Source organism: Equus caballus, unplaced genomic scaffold, assembly GCF_041296265.1.
Source record: "Equus caballus isolate H_3958 breed thoroughbred unplaced genomic scaffold, TB-T2T haplotype2-0000451, whole genome shotgun sequence".
Taxonomy (NCBI): Eukaryota; Metazoa; Chordata; class Mammalia; order Perissodactyla; family Equidae; genus Equus; species Equus caballus.
The window spans coordinates 1,149,012-1,174,228 of record NW_027221893.1 but is presented as its reverse complement, the minus strand read 5'-3'; the positions used below and the strand labels follow the sequence as shown (position 1 = coordinate 1,174,228).

The 25,217-nt window shown below is 43.4% G+C and overlaps 1 long non-coding RNA gene across 4 annotated transcripts in view; it reads right to left on the bottom strand.

Moving 5' to 3' along the window:
* The window catches only part of LOC138922117 (uncharacterized), a 58,735-nt gene extending 43,374 nt beyond the window's left edge, over positions 1 to 15,361 (bottom strand). For 2 of the 4 annotated variants that reach the window (XR_011435197.1, XR_011435198.1), the window contains exons 1-4: positions 5,944 to 15,361; positions 4,813 to 4,981; positions 4,461 to 4,665; positions 3,852 to 3,907 (exon numbers count right to left, since the gene is read on the bottom strand). This is a non-coding gene — a long non-coding RNA (uncharacterized lncRNA). The remainder of the gene's footprint in view (positions 1 to 3,851; positions 3,908 to 4,460; positions 4,666 to 4,812; positions 4,982 to 5,943) is intronic. The other 2 variants (XR_011435195.1, XR_011435196.1) reach the window with 1 other exon arrangement.
* Positions 15,362 to 25,217: the final 9,856 nt, after the last annotated feature.

Below are 25,217 nucleotides of genomic sequence, written 5' to 3'. Positions count from 1 at the left end.
CAACAGAGGACAGGCACACAACACAAAAGACATCTGAGAGACCCATGCAGCCAAATGCCTGAAGGTGGAGGTGCTGGACCCCCCAGGAGGAAGGAGGAGGAAGTAAGGGGATCTCCTCTCCCTCCCCAGCAATGACCTAGGGCACAGGACCATGCACAGCTCTGAGAAAAGAGGGGCCTGGGGGGAGACTCTGTAGGAATGCCTTCGCTCTCCAAGTTCCCTCACATCCCATAGGAAAGCTCCACAGAGGAGGCTAAGCTATTGTGGGGTTGTCTTCATGAAGCCAGCACGCCAGGAGGACAGACAGCGAGGGCAAACAGAGAACACCCACGGGATGGCACATGCAAAAGAAGTGCCCCTCCCCCTGCTGGGCTCACAAGCTCAGCCAGTCAGCCAGGGCAAGGGACCCCGTCTAGAGTGCCCGTGCGTACATTAGCAAAGCAGCAGCTACAAGCAGGCAATCGCAGATGGGTCCTGTCAGCATAGATTCCAAAGGACAAGCACAGACACCAGGGATCACAGCAGGCTCAGAATACACAGCTCCTGAACCTCCTCCAGTGGTGGCAGGTGGAATCTGCAACCAGATACTATCTATGTGAAGGCACAAACCAACCCCATCAAATAGTATGAAGAAATATATTAATAGTCCAGACCAGAAGGAAAATGAAAAGCACCTAGAAATCAATCCTGAAGGCACACAAATTTACAATGTAAACGACAGAGAATTCAAAATAGCTAACATTAAAAAACTCAACGAGTTACAAGAAAATTCAGATAGTTCAATTAAATCAGGAATAAAATTAATAAACAGAGGGAATACGTCACAAAAGAGATTGACCCTACAAAGAGAAACCAATCAGAAATGTTGGAGATGAAAAACACAATGAGATAAAGAAAAATCTGGATACCCTGAATTACAGAGCTGACGTTATGGAAGACGGAATTAGCAATCTGGAGGACCGAAATATAGAAAGGCTTCAGATGGAGGAGGAGAGAGAATTAAGACTAAAAAGAACCGAAGAAATTCTCTGAGAAATATCTGATTCAATTAGGAAATGCAACATAAAAACTACGGGTATTATAGAGGGAGAAGGGAGGGAGAAAGGAGCAGAAAGTCTGTTCAAACCTGGAAAAGGAGCTGGAATTACAAGTAAAAGACGCTAACAGAACTTCTGATTACATCAATGTAAAAAGACCTACTCCAAGGCATAGAGTAGTAAAACTGGCAAAAGTCAGTGACAAAGAAGAAATATTTTTAAAGGCAGCAAGGCAGAAGAAAATAACTTACAAAGACCATATCAAACTTTCAGGAGATTTCTCAGCACAATCTTTACAGGCTACGAGAAGGTAGAATGAGATATTCAAAATTCTGAAAGACAAAAACCTTCAGCCGAGAATACTCTATCCAGGGAAAAATATCCTACAGATATGGTGGAGAAATACAAACCTTCCCACATAAACAAAAGCTGAGGTAGTTCATCGCCACAAGACACCCCAAACAGGAAATGCTCAAGAAGACCTTCATACCTGAAAAAGAAAAAAAAGAGTTCACAAAGCCTTGAGCAAGGAGATAAATAGGCAGCCAAAGTCAGAAAATTGCAGCTCTCTACCAGAAGAGGTTAGCAAAAACTTAATTATGACATGAAAGGTAAAGGGAAGGAAAACATCAAAAATAACTATAATCTTGTGATTTTAACCACAAAATCACAACACAAAACAGAATGTGTTATGACCAACAAATCAGAGGAAGAGGAAAGGGATGGAACTGGCTTAGACCAAGGAAATAAGAGGCTATCAGAAAATGGTATATCTCATCTACGAGATTTTTTATACAAACCTGATGGTAACCACTAAACAAATAATCAGAACAGAGACACAAATGATACAGAAAAAAAGAAAACTGAGGGGCTGTCCCAGTGGCATAATGGTTAAGTTCACATGCTCTGCTTCAGCCACCCAGGGTTTGCAGCTTCAGGTCCCAGGCACAGACCTATGCATCTCTCATCAAGCCCTGCTGTGCTGGCATCCCACATACAAAAAACAGAGGAAGATTGCCACAGATGTTAGCTCAGCAACAATCTTCCTCAAGCTAAAAAAGAGGAAGATTGCTTACAGGTGTTAGCTCAGGGCCAGTCTTCCTCACACACAAAAAAGAGAAAACTGAGAAAACCATCATAGAGAACTACCAAACTGAACTGGCAGTCCAAAATACACAAGACAAGAAACAAGGGAAATACAGAGCTGCAAAACAAGTGATAAAATGGCAGCGTTAAGCCCTTATATATAAATAATCACTCTAAATGTAAATGGATTGAATTATCCAATCAAAAGACAGAGTGGTGGGATGGATTGAAAAACAAGACTCATCAATATGCTGCCTCCAGGAAACACTCTTAGCTCTAAAGACAAACACAGGCTCAGAGTGAAGGGACGGAAGATGATACTCTAAGCTAATGGCAAACAAAAGAATCAGTTATTGCAATACTTATATCAGACACAGTAGACCTCAAGATAAAAAAGGCAATGAGAGACAAAGAGGGGCAGTATATAATGGTAAAAGGGACACTCCAACAAGAAGACATAACACTTATAAATATACGTGTACCCAACAAAGGAGTACCAAAGTACATAAAGCAACTATTAACAGACCTAAAAAGAGATATTAACAACAACATAATAATAGCAGGGGGCCCCAACAGTCTACTTACATCGATGGATAGATCATCCAGACAGAAAGTTAACAAGGAAATAGTGGAATTAAATGGAAAACTAGACGAGATGGACTATATAATAGATATATATGGAACATTCTGTCCAAAAATAGCAGAATACACATTCTTCTCAAGTGCACATGGAGCATTCTAAGGACAGACCATATGTTTCGAAACAAGATAGGCCTCAATAAATTTAAGAAGATTGAAATCACATCAAGCATCTTTTCTGACCAAAATGCTATGAGACTAGAAATCAGCTACAGGAAAAAAGCTGGGAAAGTGACAAATATGTGGACACTAAACAACATGCTACTGAACAACCAATGGATCATTGAAGAAATTAAAAGAGAAATCAAAAAATATCTGGAGACAAATGAAAATGAAAATACACCATACCAACTCATATGGGATGCAGAAAAAGTTGTCCTATGAGGGAAATTCATAGCAATACAGGCCCAGCTTAAAAAAACAAGAAAGATCTAAAATAAGCAATCTTAAAATACAGTTAGAAAATGGAGAACCAACAAAGGCCCAAAGTCAGCCGAAGGAGGGAAATAATAAAAATCAGAGCAGAAATAAATGAAATTGAAACCAAAAAAGAAAAAAGAACAGTAGAAAAGATCAGTGAAACAAAGCGCTGGTTCTTTGAGAAGATATGCAAAATTGACAAACCCTTAGCCTGACTCTCTAAGAAAAAAAGAGAGAAGGCTCAAATAAATAAAATTAGAAATGAAAGAGGAGAAATTACAACAGATACCACAGAAATATAAAGGATTATAAGAGAATACTATGAAAAACTATATAGCAACAAACTGGACAATCCAGAAGAAACAGATAAATTCTAAGACTCATACAACTTCCCAAAACTGAATCAAGAAGAAACAGAGAATCTGAATAGCCCAATCACAAGTAAAGAGATTGAAACAGGTAGCTTAGTGGGAAACTACTTACCCTGACAAGGTTACCCACTCAAAGCTAACAGCCAACATCACAATTAATAGTAAAACACGCTATATTTTTCCTCAAGACTGACTTGATTTCTACTATTTCAACTTCTCCTTTTCCTTTAATGCATGGATCCTGCTAAACCTTATAAATCCATTACAATATAAAGTGGGGAATGAATAAAGAGCTCACCTGAGGGATGTTCACTCTCTGTGGCTCCTGGGCGAGTACAGAGGACTGTGGTTCAGCTGAGGGGACAGAAAGAAGACAGGGGTCCTGAGATTTAGCTGTCTTACAGCTCTTAGATTCACCTCCTCAAATCTCAGCACCCCAGTTGGGGATCATCCTCCCCATAGGCACAGGGCCCTCTGGGCCTTGAAAAGGCACAAGAAGGATCATGGACAGGCAGCAACACCTGTCTTTGTGTGATTCTGAAATGACCATGGAGCTGAAATCTGCAGTTTTTTACTGAGTGAACATAAACTTTACTCGATTGATTTAACAATAACGCATGCGTCCTTCTGGATAACAGAAAGAAATAAAAACAACCGATCAGTTGAATTAAAGGACGCCAAACGACAAGACACTATTCCTTCATTAAAGTTAACTTAGCAGAAAAATGCTCAGTATGCATCATTTATCTATTTTTCTCAGTAATATTATTCAACCCCTGGTATACACAATCCACGGAAAGCCTAGTAAAAGAGATGGGAGGATTTAAGGCAGGAATTTGTAATTGTTCATTTCAGCTGGGAAGTATTTCTCAAAAGGCCCTTTCGATAGATGCTTTTGGTAACTTACCTGTGAGAGAGTGAACTGTCACAAACTGCGTTTCCCTGGACAAGTCACTGAAATTTTCAGGCCCAATGTCTTTAAATCTTTCAAAAGAGTTAGAAGTAGGTGACCTTGGAAAACTCTTCACAGATCATCATTCTTGGATCCTGTGACATCAGGATAACGTCACTAATGTCACATGTGGTGGTGGACATGTGTGACAGCAGCGCATCTGTAAATAGCAGGGGCCATTTAAGGGGACTGGAGACAGAACTTCCTCCCTCTGCCTGGTTGTCCCTTACCCCCAGACCTTGCCCTCACGGCTCTCCAACAAAGCAGCCTTTCCTGAGCAGCCTGCCCCTGGGCCACCCCAGCTCACCTGTACTTCCCAGGGACGGCCCAAATGCCCCACTGTCACACAGTGTGGTGGCTCCTGAAGGTGGCATCATCAAGTCTGGTTCATTCTGGGCAGGAGGATCAAGACCTGCTTCTGATCTTGCAAATCTAGCATCTGCTCCTTTCTGGGCTCTTGTCTCTGCTCTGAAGCTCTGGAGAGAGGTCTAAGGTCAGAGGGGCGCTCTCTTCCAGGTAAGACTCCCTCACAGAGGCCCCCTGCTTCCTGCCTCACAAGGGCTGGTTTGTTTCAAGGCAACTGGGACATGGATCTGAGAAATAAATTCATCTTAGGGGCAAAAAGGCTGACTCTTAGAATTCATTATAACGTCAGACTTCAAGGACAGAAAGCCTGACAATGCAGAGGGGGCCAGGCACCTCTGTCTGACCCAAGGGACCTGAAGAGACACTAGAAATCCCAGGATACATGTGACACATGGTGGGATTCCATCCACATCCTTTCCTTTACATCCCTGGGGATGCAGGGACAGGCCATGTTCCTAAGTGCTGTGAAGGCTGTAATGCCAGTCTTGGGCAGGTGTGACATCAGACAAAGCCTGAGACTGAAGCCAAGCACACCTGCCCTCGAATCCAAATTCCCTGGCTGGGAGCTCCTGACTCGAGCACATCGGGCCACCGACCCGAGCCTCGGTTTCTGGTGAAGTGGTTGTCAGGGTACATTAAACTATCCAGTAAAAAAACAAAGCGTCCTCTAACTATAACAGCAGTTGTCACTTACTTAAGGCTTCCTACCTGGCACTTGTCTAAAATAGTGATGTATGTTTCCAAACGTCGCCGTGAAACAATCATTATTAATATTTATAGATGAGAACCCTGACTCTCGCCCAGGTTCCTTCTGTCGCCCCTGCTAACAGGTGACAGAGCTGGCACTGACCGGGCCTGTAGTGCTCCAGAGCTCGGGCTCCACCGCAGACCCACGGTCACCGTCCGCCTGATAAACGCACTCCTCCCTCCCGCACCCACCGCCGCCGACATGGGCTTCTCTCCGGTCGGGCTGCAGGCGGGCTGGTCACACGATCCTCGGGCATCCCGGACCGCCCCGAACACCTGCGCCCCCCGGCAGCCCGAGGGCCGGGGTCTCCCCCATCGGCCTTACCCGCTCTGACGGCCCGCCCGGGTTTATACACCGCCGCGGGGGGCGACGAGGTCCCAGACACTTCCTGCTCCCATCCCCAAGCACAGGCACACCCTTCCCAGCTAGTCCCTCGCCCTCGGTGCGCACCCTGCATTTTCCGAGCACACCCCAAAGTTCCCCAACGGTTCTCTGGAGTCCTGAGAAGACAAACGAGGAGGCTACGGCTGCACATGCGCAGAAGGAGCGTGGCGTCCCGTTCCCGGAGTCCAGGCGGTGAACCTCACCTATTTAAAACTACATTTCCCATAGGCCTCCGCGTCTACATTTCAAGTCACTTTTGGCCTTTCCGCGAAAGCGGGAGGACGGTGTTCTTAAATCTCTCCTGCCCAGGGTCCTCCGAGCCCGAAGAGGTTAAGGGTTAAGCCTGAACTCTGCTGTCAAATGCAAAGGGTAGTCCGCTATTGGCTCCCGATTAAAATAGCATTTTTTTCATAAGTCATTTGGAGGTAATTGGGGAAATTTGAATACGGATTGGATATGGAAAATATTAAAATATTACTTAGATGGTGTGAAAAAAATTTGGAGTTAGGTAGGAAAATTGACTTTGTAAAAAGAAAAAGACATGACGACTGAAGTAGTTAAATTATATAGCTGTAAAATTATAATTTTACAATTTTTCAACCTGGGACCTCCACCCTGTTCCTTTACAGCCGCCGGACCCACCAACCCCTGAGCCCCATCCTGGCGCGCCTGGGGCCCAGTGTGCAGATTCTACTGAGGGTCTGCACAGGTGCTCCAGGGGTGGATGTTTATAGGAAATCTGTTGGGTCTTCTACATTAACATTGATTCTTGCTGAATTCTCTTATTGTTTCATAAATTTTTATGTTAAATATCTTGGATTTCCATGCACATAACGACAAGTTTGCTTGCTTTTTGCTGACGTTTATAATTCTTTGTCATTCTTTACCAAATTACAGACAAAAGCACAAGAATGCTGGTTAAACTATATTAAATCAATCATAATAGACTTTAACATAAAGATCACGAAGGAGAGAAAGTGGTCACACATATGTCGTTTAACAAACATTTATTGAAAACTGACTGTACAATCGACATCATTCTAGGTGCTGGGATAGCAACATCAAATAAAAGAGAGTAAATTCCCTACCCCCATGGAGTTTATGATCAGGCTTGTTGTGGGGCCTATTAGTCAGGGTCCCCTGAAGAAACAGGTGTCAGTTGTCAAGAAACCATGGGACACTTGAGGAGAGTCTAATAAATAGGGCTCTAAAAATGTGGGTAGGGTTAGTGAAGCATCCTGTAACTAGTGTTGGTAGAGAGTTATTATCACCCCCAGGGCTGTAGTGAGAGTAGGTAACATTATCAGAACTTAGCACAAAAGGCCACCCTTATGAGAGCTGTGGTCTTAGGAAGAGAAACATTGTGAATGCCCATTACATGGCTCAGCACGGAGAGCCAAAGGAATAAATACCCAACACCTCACTTGTTCTCTTCCCTCTGATATCCTATCCTCCGTTAAGCATTTATAAACCCCATTCAATACCTATTCTTAGAATTCCATCCGCATGTGTCTCTTCTAGACCTTTTGGTCACCAATTTTCCAGTCTTATTCTTGTTTAGCCCCCTACTACCTGTCAACTCACTGAGCTACTGGACATAAATCAGTATAAATCGAAACTCAAGTACATGTCAGTTCTTCACAAAGTGAACTAAATATACCTCCTTAAACTCTACCCACTGGGAAGATTTTTTTTTCACCACACATTTCAGAACCACCCCTAAGTGAGACTGTAATCGTAGCAGCCATAATTTCCAATGATGCCACCATACACTGTAAACCCAGTTTGAAGGAGAGTTGATGGGTATGTGGCCACAGGTCTCCCTTGGGGACTTTTGGGGAATGTTTAATTGTATATTCTTGTGACCAAGTTATGAGGAATTTTGTCAAAGGGACCCAGCCTTCCCTTTAGTCAAAGCCTCCTGTCTATAAAGTAGGATATATCAAGGATTTAGAAAGAGAATCTAAATCCCTGTTGTGGTGATTTGTGTTCGTTTTCTGCCCACAAGATCCAGAATTTCACATGTATATAGATATATATCTCAAGAAGCATCTTAGTAGAATACCCATCTATTTCATTTCAATGAACTTCATGATCAAAGAGCCACCACCACTGATCCCTTCATATCACCACAAAAGATGGCTGCACATGAGAAACACTCTAAGAGTTTCAAAAAACATTTGTCAGTATCCCATTAGAGAAAATACATATTTCATTGCTTTGAAATGCAACATGGGCTGCTCCTGAGTCCACAGGGAGTATACTCATATTGATTAATTTGAGCCTATCCAAACATAATTCATCCTTCCTAATCTAATATGGTAAGGATCCACCCCCTTATGTGCTACCTAGTTTCTGCTTTATTGGGCAAGATCTTGAGTTCCTTTTGTGTTTTTGGTTTTTTAATTTCTGGATTTCTTGCAATTTTACTCTGAACATAGCTGGTTTTTTATTCCTATTATGGGCCTGGAGCCAGTAAGGAAGTTCGGACAGGGCCTGAGGATAGTGTGTATCTCCTTCAGGGGTAACTTATACTAGGATCACCCCTTAGGATTTGGAGAGAGAGAGAGAAGTGAGACAGACACTGTCAGAATTCAGTTACTCTTCACTTCTTTTTCTAAGCTCCTCAAAGCAGTGACTTTTAGTATACCTTAAAGGCCTTAAAATTGCAGAGTGTGTGGCAGGTACAACAAACTTGAACTGTCTAATAAGCCTCAAAGCTGTGCAGAGGCAAGTGTACACCTGCCAGGCAAAGTGCACAGAGTTTAGAACATCTGTTCTGACCAAGTAGTAGTATATGTTTGACCATATCCTTCTCCTCTGATAATAACTTTGGGCTTCCTAGATGCTCGGTAAATCCATGTAAGTGAAGGAATACAATTTCTTCACCTTAATCTTGACCTCACACTGATCCATCCTCGCAGTAATTGGGGGAGGTGTACTTACCTGGCATTCACCCTCATATGGCTAGTGATCATTTTATAAAATATTGAGGAACATAATGTCCCTCTTGAAGATATTCTTGTATTCAAACCTTATCTGAGTGAGTAATTGAGGCAATCTATTGAGAGCCCCAGTATATTGGATCACTTTTCAAACTGTTCAGACACCTCCATCTGGGAACTGTTTCTCTCTACACCTGTCAATATTAGATTAGTTTTATCTTTTTAGGGTTTCATGCAAAAGGAATCATACAGTGTATTTTTGTGTGGCTTTTTTTTCACTCAGGATAATGATTTTGAGATTCATCCTATAGTTGAATACCAGCAATGAAGGAACAGCCTCACACAGGGAGAAACAACTGCTTATGAAATCAAGGGAGACTCATTGTGCCCAATGAGTTCAGCTATATGTGAATCCAAATACATGTAATCATTCCAATTTCCAGGTTCCTAGACTTTCCCAGTAAATGTCCCAAATCTCATGTAATACACCTCCTCAAATTGTGGATCTAATAGTTATTGTAATTGTTTGAAGAAATAATGTCCAAAACTTCCCAAAGTTGATGAAACAATGTTAATTTACACATCCAAGAAGCTTACTGAACTCCAAGTAGGATAAATACAAAGATATAGTTTTACCTAGACACATCATAGTCAAACTGTTGGAAGCCACACACAAAGAGAAAATCTTAAGAAAGAGAAAAACAACTGAACATGTACAGGAGAGCATCAACATAAATAATATCTAACTGCTCATCAGAGAAAATAGACCCTAGAAGGCAGTGAAATGGCATATTCAAAATACTGAAAGAAAAAATGGTAACGAAGAATTTTTTTATCCAGCAAGACTATCCACTAATTATAAAGGTGAAATAAGGACATTCTTAAATTTAAAAGGACTGGAAGAATTTCTTGATATCAGAACTGAATTGTGAGAAATACTAAAGGAAATTCTTTGGGCTGGAAGAAAATGACATCAGACAGTACCTCGAATCAGCTGGAAGAAATTAAGAGAGCCAGAAGTAATAAATTTCTGGGTTTTAAAAAAAAGAATCTATAAATATATTTTCTCATTTCTTCTGTTAAATTCTTTAAAAGACATGAGATTGTACAAAGAAATAACTGTAACATTCTAGTATTGGTTTTGTAACATATATAGATATAATATATATAAAAACAAGAGCACAAGAGGGGAAAGTAACAGAGTTACATTGGAGGAAACATTCTATATTTCATAGGAATTAAGTTAATATTCGTTTGAAATAGACCATAGTCAGTTAAAATGCATATTGGAATCCCTACCACAGACACTAGGAAAATAGCTCAAAAACAGTAAAAAATATTCAATAGAGGAATTAAAATGATATACTGAAAGATTTATTTAGCACAAAAGAAGTTAATAAAGGAAGGACAGAGAACAAAAAAGCCTGAAGACAAAGAAAACAAATAGCAAAATGGCAAATGTAACTCTGATCCTATCAATAACTGCACTAAATGTGAATGGTCTAAAAAAAACAATTAGAAGACAGAGATTGGGAAAATGAATAATAAAGCAAGATCCAACTATACGTGATCTACAAAAGACACATCTTAGATTCAAAGACAAACAGAAGTTGAAACTAGAAGGATGGAAAAGACACATCACACAAATAGTTACCAAAAGATTGCTGGAGGGTTGTGTTAATACTGGACAATGTAGATTTTAAAACAAGAAATATTATTAGAAGCAAAGAGGGACATATCCAAATGACAAAATGTCATTAAATCAGAAAGATATAAAAATTATCAATGCTTACAAATGTAACAACAGAGCTTCAAGATACGTGAAGTAAAATTTGACGGAAACGAAAGGAGAAAGAGACAATTCAACAATACTTGGAAATTTCAACTGCCTCCTGTCCATAATGGATTAAAAAGAGGAAAGACAATCAGCAAGGTTATACAAGACTTGAACAGCACTATCAACCAAATTAAATTAAGTGACGTGTATAGATCACTGCACTCAATGACTACAAAACACACATTCTTTTCAATACCACATGGAACATGCTCCAGGATAGACCGTGTACTCAGCCATAAAATAAATTCAACAGATTTAGCAAGAATGAAATTATATAAAATATGTTCTCCAACCACAATGGAATGTGAGCTATCAAGAATGGAATATATCTGGGATATCCACAAACATTTGGAACTTAAATGACACCCATCTGAATAACATATGAGTCAAAGAATAAATTGGGAACAAAATTTGAAAGTACTTTGAAGTGAATGAAAATTTAAAAAATAGAATATCAAAGTCTATGGGATGTGCCTAAAGCAGTACTTAGAGAGAAATTTAGAGTATTAAACACCTATAGTGGAAGAGAGGAAAGTCTCAAATCAATAATTTAAGTTCCTACCCTAAGAAAGGAAAGAAAGGAAAATAAACCAAACTGAAAACAAGCAAAAGAAAGGAAATACAAAAGATTAGAACACATGTCTGTGAAATACAAAACACAAACATCAATAAAACCAGAAATTGGCTGTTTACCACATAAAGTTGACAATCCCTTAGCTAGCATCCCCAAGGAAGAGAGAAGATAGAATTTACCAAAATCAGAAATTAGAAAGGGACACCCACAGAGAAATTAAAGGATTATAAGAGAATATTATGAACAACTTTATGCCACAAATTAGACAATTTATAAGATATTGGCAAATTCTTAGATCCAAATTTCCAAAACTGACTCAAAGAGAAATAGAAAATCTCCATAGATCTGTAACAAACAAGAAAATTAAATTACTAATTAAAACCCTTTCAGGGAAGAAAAGCCCAGATTCAGATGACTCAACTGGTGAATTCCATTGACTATTAATGGAGAAAATAATCCCAATCTCCCACCATCTATTTCAGAAAATATTAGAAGGAGAGAGCTGGTCTCACATCATTCTATTAGGCCAGAGTCACCTTAATTTCAATGGCAAGTGAAGACATCACATGCAAAGACAAGACCACTATCCCTCATGAATATAAATGAAAAAGCCTTAACGATGTGTTAGTGAGTGATGTCACCAAGATGGGGGAGTAGGAGATGTTAGCCTCTGTCCTCCCAGAAAGATCAACAATTAGACTGCTACCTATCCATGATCAAAAAGAGTTCTGGGAGAGCTCTAAAGCCCTCTTAAGAAACTTTAGCAACATAGCGGAACAAAAAATGTGAGAATAACCACACATAAAGAGAAAGAAGAACAGCTTCATTTTGCCTGCATCACCCCGTCCTTTAAGCTGGCATTACTCAGTGCTAAGAGGGAACTCCTCAGCTAGAAAGAGCTCTCCTTTCAGGGAAAGAGAGAGCAGAGTGAACGACCGGCGTCCCAGCCTTTCAGGGCACACAGGAAGTACCCACTTTGGTTTCCCCCCACCCAGAGACTGGCAAAGCAGAAAGATATAGAGATGGCTAGGGACAGGGAAGAAGAGCAGGGTTTACCAATATCGGGCACACAGCAGTAAAGACCACAGCTGTGTGACCTGTTCTATAGATAACCCCAACGTGGAAGGGCAAGGGGAACAGTGCACTAAGAGAGATACACAGCTCTGTGGGAGCAGGGGAGGAGCAGTCTCTGAACACGTTCCAGGAAAGGGGTCACCTTCCATGCCAAGATGAACTTTGCATGAATAAAGATTTAAGTGAGGACAGACTGAGAAGAGTGAAGAGGGGAATGGGGTGTCGACCAAATTTCATCCACCTGCAATTTTACCTACTCAAATTTTATCTACCACGGCAAGAAGTTAGTGTCTAATATTTTAAAATTACTTTTAAATACAAGTATTCGTACTAGTTATATAAATGGAGGTAAACACAAGAACAGCTAGGATAGAAATGGCTCAAGTGGTTTCCATGGGGAATGGAACTGGGGGGATAGAAAGGACTGGGGTTGTAAGGTTGGGGAGGGCCTGTCACGGTCCTTTATAAAGCCTTCAGTACTATTTGATTTTAAAGGCACAAGTATGGATTCCTTAGATAAATATTAATTTTTAAGTGAGCTTTAAAGAATGAGTAAGGTTTCTACAAGGAGAAACTTGTAGTTTCTCAGTTTACTTTTCCTGCCACTCTAGTGCCTACGACCACAGGGCGTGGGAAAGCCCTGGCCCCGGCTTCAGAGTGGCTGTGGCTTCACGGGAACATGGATGATCTGTCCCTGTGGTACCACAGCATCACGTCTGCCTGCGATCCTGCTCTAAACCAGCAGCCTCTGATACTGCCAGAATCCCAGCATCATCCCCGCTGGCAGTTCTTCGTGCCAGGCCCCACCCACTGGACCAGACTCCTGAAATGCTGAAATGGACCTGAATCCCTACTTTCTCCATCCCTAGTTCAGCCTCTTCTTTTTATACGTGGCCCACGTCAGCCTCTGGACAGCATCCACGATGCACTGATGGTCTCCCACCAGAACTCATTTGTACATTTCTGCCTGTTCCTCCTTCACCCGCTCTCTTCCTGCAGAATGGCTTGGCTGCTCCTTGGAGCTCATGCAGGATCGATGTATCACTTAGAGCAGCTCTAAGGAAACATCTGGTGAGGGGGAAACAGGACTCACTCCAGGCAATTACCAGACGTAGGAGGTACTGCCGATTTCCACAACCAAATAATGCACTGCACCAAGCTCCAAGGCAGGAAAGGGCAGAGATCCTAGAGCCAGGCTGCTGAGGTTGGAATCCCTATAATACCACTTACCAGCTGTGTGATTTGGGGCTCTTGATTGAACCTCTCTCTGTCTCAATTTTCTAATCTGTAAAATGGGGCTACTAATGGATCATGGAGGATCCAAGCCGAAGATACTGAAATTGGTTAAGAGGTTCTTGCATTAATCCAGACAAAAGACAATAAGGGTCTGAACTGAGGCAGTGACAGGGAGGATGAAGCTGAGGAGACCGAATTAGAAAGTTATTTCGGAGGCTGAATGGCACAATTTGGTACCAAGTGACCATGGGGGATCAGGCACCAGAAGAAGGGGACAGGTAGGAGGAGAGAGAAACCATTTAAGTGTAGCTTCTAATTTTTTTATGAGGGTAGCTGAGTAAATGTGGATGCTATTAACATTGACAGTTCACAAAAGAGACTCATATTTGCTGTGTGTGTGGCAGGGAGGGGCATATTCCAGAGAGTTCTGTTGTAATGATGACGTATCTCCTTTCATTTTCATCACCACACTGTGGTTCCGATCCTCAGATGATGAAAGTGTGTCTGCAGCCTGACATTTGTTACCTCACTTAATCCTCACACGAGCCCCATGAGGTAAACGTGCTGCTATTATCTCTGTGACGTAACAGGGTACTTGAGTCTCAGAGAGGTAAAGCAACCTGCCCAAGATCACACAGCACCTTGGCTGGGATTTAAATCCAAGAGGATTGGACTCCTTGAGCTATCAGCCTTCCAGTATTGCACATTGCCTCTCAAATACACTCTTCCAGAGAGGCGTCCTAGATATTTTCATCTGTGCAGTCCTCCTGCATGAAATAGTTCAGATTCTTCTACCTAATTTTCATTTGAAACTCTCCTTGTATACTCTAGAATTTGTCCCAGCTGGTGAAAAGGTGTCTTACCATATTATATACTTGTCACAGCTGCTCTATAAACCTGCATGTGTGCACTGTGTTGGCACGGTGTGGTTTCTGTGTCTAATTACAGTGTTGAAAGCTACTACATGCACAGATAGATATGTATATAGAGATTAGGAACACAGAGCGGTTCCCCTTTCACATAAAAGTGCATGTGCTGTAGAGGAAGAATAGCATATTTTTAACTCTTGAGCACTATTTGCTTAGCTGATAGCTAAGTGAAATGAGGGGGTGTTAGAAAGCTGTGAATAATGTTCAATATGAATATTATAGGTTACCTGGGAAAAAGGGGTTTTACAGTATAAAATGATACTGCCAAAATCCAGCAAAAGGCTTAAAAGTCCAAACCACTCTAAACATTGATTTGACTCAATCGTGCCATTTAGAACATTCCATTTCCCCAGAAAGAAGTCATTCCTGAGAAAAACTGTGCAAATGGAATGTAAGAAGGAGAGAGAAGAAAAAGTAAGATTGCAGATCCACAATGAACAGCGTCCACTTTCACCTTTTGGGAAATTTATTTCTACCCCTCAAAAAAAGAGAGCCGCAAATAATGGTTTTCCCGATGAAACCACCCCAGCTGGATCATGCTAAAAAGCTTTCAGGAGGGAAGCAGTAAGTAAATTCAACTGTTCAGATGCATTTGGAAGTCATCCTAAAGCAGCAGCCCCAGTAATCGCTGCGCCATCAACAACTAAAAGGATCCAGACTATTAGATGTGGACAACAGAGAAATAATGGATGCTAAAGAGGTCGGAAACAGAAATGATGGCATTCACCCACTACATAGCTTCAAAGCGGATGACGGGAAAATGGAGGCTCCATTTTCTAACTACTGAACTATTAAAACACACACACACACACACACACACACAGACTGATAAATGCCAGTATCAGTTTTATCACGTAGGTGGTTAAACAGTCACTTTCTTCTTCAATATTTTGAAATATACAAGGACTTTGGTCTTCTACTAATTTCAGAGATGAAGAGGCAGGACGGCTTCCTTCTCTGCCAACGTGCAGACTGGGAAGATGTGATGCTGGGGCACCCAAGGTTCCAGAACCTTGGAGGCAGGATGCTGGAACATAAGGCAGGCAGGGACGCACAAAATGTCTATCCATGAGCTTAAAGAATTGTTGGATAAGAACCAGTTCTGCTTCTCCAGCCAAGCTTTCGCTACTTGCCAAGAACATTATGCTTTGGTAGCCCAGTGATTCTTGCAGTAAGGACCCACGAAGTCTGCTTACATCAGAATCAGCTGCATCCCTTGTTGAAATGCAGATGCCCAGGCCCCAACCTACTGAAGCAGAATCTGTTGAGGTGGGGCAAAGATTCTCATGCCACTGTCCTTGAGACTTAGCAAGGTAATTAATGTGACCAGATGTCCTGGTTTGACTGGGACAATCCGAAATTCCAAGATCTTCGAAGTATTATGATATAGACTAGGGGTCCACAAACTACAGCCCATGGACCAAATTTGGCTGCCGTTTGTTTTTGTAAATGGGTTTCAATTGGAACACAGTCATGTTCGTTCATTTTTGTCTTTGGCTGTTTTGACCCTACAACAGCAAAGGTGGATAGTTGCCACAGAGACTGTATGGCAGGCAAAGTCTAAAATATTTACTATCTGGCACTTTACAAAAAAAGCTGGTTCACTCCCAATGTAGACCAAAGGTTTTCAACCATTTCTGCACATCAAAATCATGTAGGGATTTTTATAACACCACTTCCCCAGACCTAGTCCCAGAGTTTCTGAATCAATTGGCCTGGGGTAGGACTGGATATAGCTATCATTTAAAAGCCTGTTCAGGTGATTCTAATGCGTGGCCAGGAAGAGGCCAATTGCTCTAAGGGAGACTGCACATACTTTGGAACCAGGCTGAAAAGACTCTGCTCCATAACCCCTCCCTTCATAATCCGGCTGAGTGCCCTTGGGCAGCCCGTGTAACTTGCATGAGTCTCAACTGCTTTATCTGTAAAACAGAGCTACCAATAGTCACTTTGTTGGGCGAGGTATTAGGAAGATGAGAGACTATATACGCACACCTCCCGAGACAGGGCTTAGCATCCTGTGAGACTAAATAAATGGTACTGGCGGTGATGAGGAGGATGATAATGATGATAACCATGATAAAGGGTAATGCCTATGGCTTCAATAATGCAATTGGATATACATTCATTAAGCACTGTCTGTGTGCTCTGGAAGGGGAAACCTTGATAAATAAGATGTGATGACCACCTGAAGGAGCTCACAGTCAAGTAAAACAAACAGGCACGTAAGATAGTGACAGCAAGAGAAAAGAAAAACGGGCCAAGAAGATGGAAAAACGAGTCACAAGAGAAACTAAATTCTAATAAATATAGACAAACATGTAAACTTCAGCAATAATCAGGGAAATGAAAAACAAAACTCGAATGAGACATTTTCTCCCAGCAAATAGGCAAATATTAAAAATATCCCACCTTCACAGAAGCATAATTTTTACAGGCTTTTTAAAGGGTGAATTGACAGGTTAAAATCTGCACACTTTTCAAATCCTCTATTTCCCTTCTAGGTATGTAGTCTGGAGAAACACATATGCTCTAACAGACCTGTGTAGGAACTTTCACTGTGGCATGGCTGCAGCAATGTGAACCATCTAAATACCCATAAGATGGGGAATGGCCAACTAAATCTTCATGCCTTCATACTATCTAATTCAATGCTAAATTATTTTTTAAAGTGATTTAAATGCATACAGGTACAAAACAGACAATCACACAAAGTACTCTGTGTCAAAGATGCAAATCATAGGAAATGCCAGAACATAGGTATAATAAAGCACACACATGCACACTCAAAACAAAACTTTACTTTTTTATCCATGTATGTGTATGTAAATTCCCAGACAAGATTACTTCTGGAAAGGAAAGGTAGATTTTGAGAGTAGCCTAGAGGAGATCTTTCACTTACTATATTGTTTGAATATTTAATAAAGTGAATGTATTCATGTACTGCTTATGTACATCTTTTAAAAGAAAAAAAAACACCAGACAATAATTGAATGTAGTGAGTATTATTAGAGAAGTATGTGTAAAGCATGATGGGGGAACCAAAAACAATGCTGCTGGGGTGGGATGGAGAGGAGGAGGTGCCGCAGAGATAGGGTAATGCTGAGCAAGGCCTTGAAGGAGAAGATGATGGTGGCATCCCAGACAGAGAGGGGACCATATGCAGGGGCTCAGGGGCATGGCATGTATGCTTTCATTCATTCATCCCATTATTCACTCAACAAACATTTGTGGAGTGTCACCTCTGAGCTCAGGAGTGTTCCAGGTGCTGGAGAGACAGCAGGGAACAGACAGACAAAGGTCCCTGCCCGCATGTTGCTTCTCTTCTAGTCTGTCTAGATAGATAACATGCAAGAAACAATCAAGACGCATAGTGTGACGGGGAGTGCTGTGCGGAGAATAGTGCAGGGAAAGGAGGTGGGAGATGCTGCGGTGGGAGCGGGGCCCCCTATTTTAGTTGGGGTCACCAGAGAAGATTGTGCTAGGAAGTAGCATAAACAGAGAGCTGAAGGAGCTGAAAGAGCTAGCCATGGGGACAACCAAGGGAAGAATGTTCCAGCCACAAGGACAGCAGGTGCAGAGGACCCCATGCAGGGCTGAGCTTGACATGTCCCAGCGACCACCAGAAGGACAGCATGGCTGGAGTGGGTCAGCAAGAGGACAGAGAGACGGTGGATGGAGGCTGGGAGGTGTCGTGCAAAGCTTTGCGAAATGTGGAAAGGATTTTGACTTTTCCTCTGGGCGGGGTAGGTGGGGGTGGGGAGCGGTCACCGTAGGCTTTTAAACTGGGAAGGGGCTTGATTCATTATATGTTTAAAGATACCTCTGGATGCTTGACTGAGAGGACTCCAGGGGGCTAACGTGGAGGCAGGGAGACAGTTGGGAGCCTCCGGCATTTGCAGGGTCTGCTCAGGGCCTGGGCAGCTGAGTCACGGGGCGCTGGGTCACTAGACACAGGGGTGGGAACACGGGATCTCAACAGCACGTGGACATCACTGGCCTCTTCCTCGGGTAGCAGCATCCTGATGCTCTTTGACCGACCTGCCTATACCCTTGCAGGACCCAGAGGAAGCGTACAAATGAAGCGCCATATACCACATGCCCAGGGATTTGAAAGTGATAAAGCAAACTATTAAAGTGTCATTTAAAATATGTACTATCCTCCTATCTTCATAATGACCTGGAAGGCCAAGTTCAAATTTGGAATCCTCTGGCTTCTCAGATTTTCTTGCCAGAATATAGCAGCATGGGGAGAGCTGGCTCCTGGCTTATGGCTCCCGGATCCCTAGCCTCAGCCTGTTCCCCACTTCTCTTCCTACTCCCAGCTCTGCCCATCACTGTAGTGGCTTTTTGTACGTGTGTGAGTACATCATAACCTGCACAGTGAAAATGGGTGGACAGCAGTCTTTACATCCCCTCTGGCTTTCATGTGCCATGTGCCCTCGGGAGGACAGATCCAGGGAAGAGCCAACTTGGGCAGGGAAGTCCAGGGTCTCTGTGACCAAGAGAATGGTCCAGAAGAGAGGGTGCAGGTTGAGGTGGGCAAGTGCCCTTGGCCTGTGGCCTCCTTATCCCCTGGGAAGACGTGATGGGAGAAGGACTAGAGTGGAGACTTCTAGGGCGGATGACTCAGTGCAGGGATGTTTTCTGCATGGGCTTAAGAATGGCGCTGCCCTCCGCAATCAAGCCGGCTGAGCTTAGGTCACTGCTCCTTACCCAAGGGACGTGGGACACCTTGGTTGGGATTTCCTCTAAGAAGCCACACAATGGTGGTGGGATGTGGTTCTTAGGAATTTAAATCATGAATGGAGGGGCTGAGGGAAATGTCTTGGAGCTGGTTTGTACCAGCCACAGCGTCTTGAAGAGAGTGTCGCTTAAGTCCTATTCTCTGGATTATTGGAGGTCTGCTGGTTCCAGTCCTTTCTTAGGCTTCTTTGATCAGCTATGCCTTCCATTCCATGAGCTTTCTAAGGCTTGCACCATTCAGAGATAGTTACTGTGCCTGTAACCAAGAAACCCTACAAGATGCAGGCTGTGTTACAAAGAATTCCATGTGCCACATTAGAGCGGCTGAACTTTAGTCTGCAGAAAATTGGAGGCTTTTAAACAGAGAGCTGGCTTTTTTTTTTTTTAATGTCTCTAGAGAGACACAGAAGATGGGCTGAAAGGGAAGAAACTCATCTGGCCTTCCTTGCTCCTCCAGCACTTCAAACGGTGGATTAAACAGAGGCACCTATTATGAAATATAAGTTCAACTTCAAGAAAGAAAGAAGAAATCTTCAGGGTAGGTAGGTGAGAGAGACACCAGGAGACTGGCGATGAGCAATTGAGCTCATTTTCAGGCAAGAACAAAGATTCAAGGCTGACTCCCAGGAATTAGAGATCGGGTAGTACAACATCATATCCCAGTTCAATTCTAGAAGACATTATAGAACAGATGGTTTCTGAGCAGGGAGAAGCCAACGGAGGTTCAGTATGACCAAGTCATGCCAGACTCCTGTCAGCCCCAGCCTGCTCCTGTATAGCTCCATGAACTGGAAGTCTTCAGCAGTCAGATGCATATTAGGTGCCTTGGCCTCACCACTAGTGTGGTCTTACTAACGCTGCCCTAAACTTGATATACGTGCCCTGATTCCACTCAGTCAGCTTTTCCCTAAGCCTCTAAGGTCTCTTAGTCTCTTGCTGAAACCATTATCTCAGCCCACCTGTACAGGGTCTTGAAATCCTGTTAATCTCTTGCAAAGTTCTTCCTTGACAAAACTCTCCCTTGAGAGACTGTCCTTGTAGTGGATGTCTGCTGTCTCTCCATGACCAGCATCCACTTCTCCTTGTGCTGTAACAGCTTCGTACCTGGCCTTGATAAAGGATCCTTCCTCCACTCCCACTTCCGTGCTCAGCTCGGGGGAGCTCACTTTGTCTCCAGCTCTAGAGCATATCTTTATCATATGAGCAAGGAGCCGCCACTGAAGAGTTTTAGTATGTCCCTATGAGGACAGAGTCAATGGCAGGATGGTGTGATCAGAGACGCATCTGGGGAGAATCCCTCTGGGTGCAGGGTGAGGAAGAAACTGCATGCAAGAAGACCAGCTGGAAGACTGTGGGGAGTTTTGAGGAAAGAAATGGCAGTTTGGACTAGCATATTGGCAGGAGGTGGAAGAGAAGTAGATCGACTCGAGTGACTTTTAGGAATTAAAGTCAACAGGCTGGTGATGAATTGGAGATGGGGGATGGAGGGAGAAAGAGATGTCACAAATGATTCCTAAGTTTGCGCTTTGTGCAAGTGAATGGATCACGGTGACTTCACCGATAGAGGGAAATCAGAAAGAGAAGCAGACTTGAGGAAGGGAGTCATGAAGAGCATGGCTTCAGTTCGGAGTATTTTGAAACACCTAAGAGAAAGTGTTAAGAGGCAATTGGATATACAAATATGGAACACTGAGGATGTATCTGAGTTGGAGATATTAACTTGCCAGTCCACGTAGAAAGCCAAAGACGTGCATTATATCAGTGAGAGGAGAAGAGCGAGCCAGAGACCAACCTCATAACTGCCCCCTCTGTGTTCCCTCCGACAACACTCTCTTTCCATCTTACATTTATGCTCTTGGTTTTTCTACCTCTCAAAATGCACGCACACATGACTTGTTCCTACTTAAACCCAATATCCCCCCCTGCTAATTTCTGCAGATGGTATTTTGACTTTGTTAAATATTTTTCATGGCAGAATCATAGCAATGCCTTGCACAGAGATGGCAAAAGAGATGTGGGCAAACGATGAGGCTAATTCTACTTTGTCTTTTATTGGTTCTTGAAATGGAGACACCAGGCATCTGGAATCTGAAACCCTGTACTCTATGCATCCAGACCTCCTATTCCATACTTCATGAAGCATCTCCAGTTTGGGAGATTATACATTAGGACAGGAATGGATGAACTAGTTTATGTCCTGTGGACAAGGGTCCAGCACAGAGAGCAGGCTGGAAGCCATGCAGGATGGGGAGCAAGGTAACTTGGGGATATTATCTGACTTATTCCATGTGGTCCCAAGAATAAGGGCAGGATCCATGACTTACGCCTCTTGTGTTCTTGGGCCAGGACAGGCCTGTTACAAAGCGGGCTTCAATAAATGTGTGTTAATAACTCTGCAGATGATGAATATACGGAGCAGTGATGAGGCCTGGCTGAGGATGCTGAAGATGTCATTCAGACATCCTGGCATATATTACCCTTAAGTGCTGCCTCGGTGGTTGGGCATCTGCACTTAGAACCCAGCAGAGTCTTGCCCCTGATATCAAGATATCCATGGGCCTGCCTCCCGCCGTCCCTCCCTCACCCTACCCTCCGCCCAAGAACCTGTGGAATTCAGTCAGACGCCAGAGACTCCAGGAAGGTCCTAGAGAAGAGGTGATCAGGGGTGAGACTCTCTCAATCATTTATTGCAGCTCTCATTGGCTTTCCTAGAATCAGCCAGAGCTGAAATCTGATTGTGGAACCTTGGATTCTGGATTGCGGGGGTATGGACCCAGGGAACATTTATTAAGCAAGACTATATGTAATGTCCACTTAATTCTCACTGCACACTGGCGTTCTTATTACTTTTGCTTAGGGAACTGAGGCTCAGAGAGGCTGAGATTGTCCAGCCTGCAAGCAGTGGAGCATGCATCAAATCGAGACCAGCCCAATTCCACAGACTGTGTTCATTCCACTCAACTTCACAGCCTCTCTTCAAGGTCTTGATGAGGGGGTCTCACCTCATACACACTCTTCAGTGAGTGTAAAGAGAACACCTGAGCTAGAGCCACTTTCTCCTAACGTATTATGAGGATACTCTGGCTTAGAGTAGAAATCAGAACTCAAACCACACCTTACTCTCCGCTGGGCCATGCTGCCGGTGAATCAGGCCAGCGCCCCTTGTTGACACGCTTTCTAAATGATCATTCTTCTCTTTCATTTTTTAAATTTGGAACCAATTTGCTCCTCTCTGCTTGATAAGGATCTAACACTTGCCTAGTCAAAACAAATGGAGTGATAATCAGAGCTTGCTTTTGTGCAGCGTGTTGCAGTGGCTGCCAGCCTTCCCCAGCCCCTCCCTGGCTGGAATACAAACACCTTCCTCAGGTAAGCTAAGCTCTACCACGATTCTAAGCTTACTCTGATAGAAAAGAGTGAGATGAGAGCCTCATCTCTGCCTGAGGGAGTCGGGGGGCATTCTTCCTGCTGCTGCATAAGTGGAAACTGCCACGTGACCTACAGCCATCTCCTTCCCCTCGTTCTGCTGGAGAGATCCACGCACCTGGTTTTCACTTCAGCAACTCTGCTCATCCTTGCTGTGGCAGATCCCTCTTCTCAATCCCAGCAGCACGCCTGGGCAGGAGCAGGGACAGGCAGTCCCGCTCCCAATGGAGCCCTTGGCTAGACCCACAGTGTTCCCACCCACCTGACTTGAAAATATCCACAGCCGTTGCTTTCCTGAGCGTCTGCTATGTAGGGGCCTGTCTCCATGCTAGGTACTTTACATAAATCATGCTATTTAATTCTCTCAACAATCCCTTCCTTCAAATATTTATTTTGCACTTCCTGAGTGCTAGGCACTGTCCGAGGGATGCAGCAAAGAACCAAAGCAAGCAAACCCCTCTCCTTGTGGAACTTATGTTCTTTTGTGGAGGAGCACCTCTCTAAATGATACTGCTACCCCCATTTTTAAAGAGAAAAATAAGGTTCTGGGAGTTTTCATAACTTGGAATTTCACACAGCTGGTAAAGAGAAGAGATGAAATGTAAGCGCTGGCTTCTAAGACCCGAACCTATGCTCCTTCCCTTACATCCTACCTCTTGCAGCTGCTCGCAGGTCTTACTCCCAGAATTCCTAGGATTGAAGGGCTAAGATCAAGATATAACAGCTTGTGCCTGGGTTCGCACAGCTAGCAAGTTCCCGGGGGCAGTTGCAAACTGGTCCTTACTGATTCTAAAGGTCTTTCAGTTAATCAGGTCACAGAGCGTGGAAAAGCATCATAATTCTAGCTTATGGACAAGAGTACCCACTCTGCAAAGGCATGGCTCCAGCTGCTGTGTCTGCATGGGTTCATCTGCTCCTCCTAGCTGACCTGTGAATGTAGGTAATTTTAGTATTATTTCCTTCTTACAGATGAGGAGACTAAAGGATTGAGTGTTTATGAAACTCCCCCAAAGTCATGGAGCTAGGAAGGGGCAGAGCTGGGATGTGAACCCAGGCTGGCTGGTGCCGGGTCCAATTCCTCCCCACTATGTCTACTCACTCCTCAAAGATGAGATACAAATTGATCTTGCATTAAAGGAAGCCTAGATTCCCAAACGTCTCCAGGGCTATACTATCATGCCACTTGCTCGCAAGTTTGAAAGGTCTTTTCTCATAAAGAGCAAAAGATGTGGAGGACTAGGAGTTCAGTCTTGACAGGCATGCAGGGGAAAAGTGTTACTGGCAAGAGGAAAGGCTGTGCAAAGGTCCAGGGGTAAGGAAGAGCACATCCTGGTTCCCCAAAAAATGGTCCAGATGATCACTCACTCCTTTTGACACCAGATGTGGAAACGGTGCTCTCCCAACCAGGAAGAGCCCCTCCCTGGCCAGCTCCTTCCGGGGAGCATCTTTCTCCTCCTGGGACTGGTGCTGTAACATGTCCAGGGGATCTCCAGGCAGAGCAGCTACAGACTTTGTGGGGCCCAGTGCAAAATGAAAACGTGAGGACCCCTGTTCAGAAATTATTAAGAATTTCAAGATGGCGACAGTAGATCATTAAACCAAGCGTGGAGCTCTCCTAAGCACAGGGCCCTGTGCAACTGCACAGGCCACATGCCCACAAAGCCAGGCCTGCCCCTGGTCTCCCTGAGCTACAACGTCACCTCCCTTATCTCATTTTTTCTTCATGACAATTCTGGGAACTGAGTATTGTCACGCCCAAGTTCCAGCTGAGGAAACTAAATCTGTAAGGCCAAGAATGACTTGATCAAGTTCTCGGAATTAGTAACCATGTCAAGATCAGAATAATAATGAAATGACAACTAATGCATAACATTTGTGGAGTCCCGGGGCTCAAAGCTGAAATCCTCTGACGCCAAAGCCCATGTTCTAACACAGTCTGCTACTATGCCTCCTGCCCACAGCTCAGGGCTTCTGTGTCTAATCCTGACTTCAGACGGTTTTGTGCCTGGATTGTAAAAAGGGCCTGGACCAGTTAGGCTTTGCCAAGAGATGGAATCAACACATGTCAACAACCATCCAGTGCCATGAACATCTTCCCAAAGCCTAGAGAGGAAATCCAAGTGGAGACGCCGGGTAGCCTGAACTTCTTAACAAACTGTTGTTGCTGCCGAGGCCACCTCATCCCTGGGCTATCCCAGGGACCAGGCCTCCACGCTGCACTCAACAAGCAGATCGAGAAGCTTCTCTCCTTGATAACCAAACACATCCATTCAAGGCAACAGAGTTTTCTATTCAATTATCACAAATTTTAAGGAGGTTTAAAAACAGAACCCCAAGTTCACACCCACTCACTCTTTTACCCTATTTAGTCCATTTAGACCAAAATTAAGAAGACTCTGTTATCCAGGTTGTTTCTTTCCCGTGTGATGGAACATAATCCAACCACA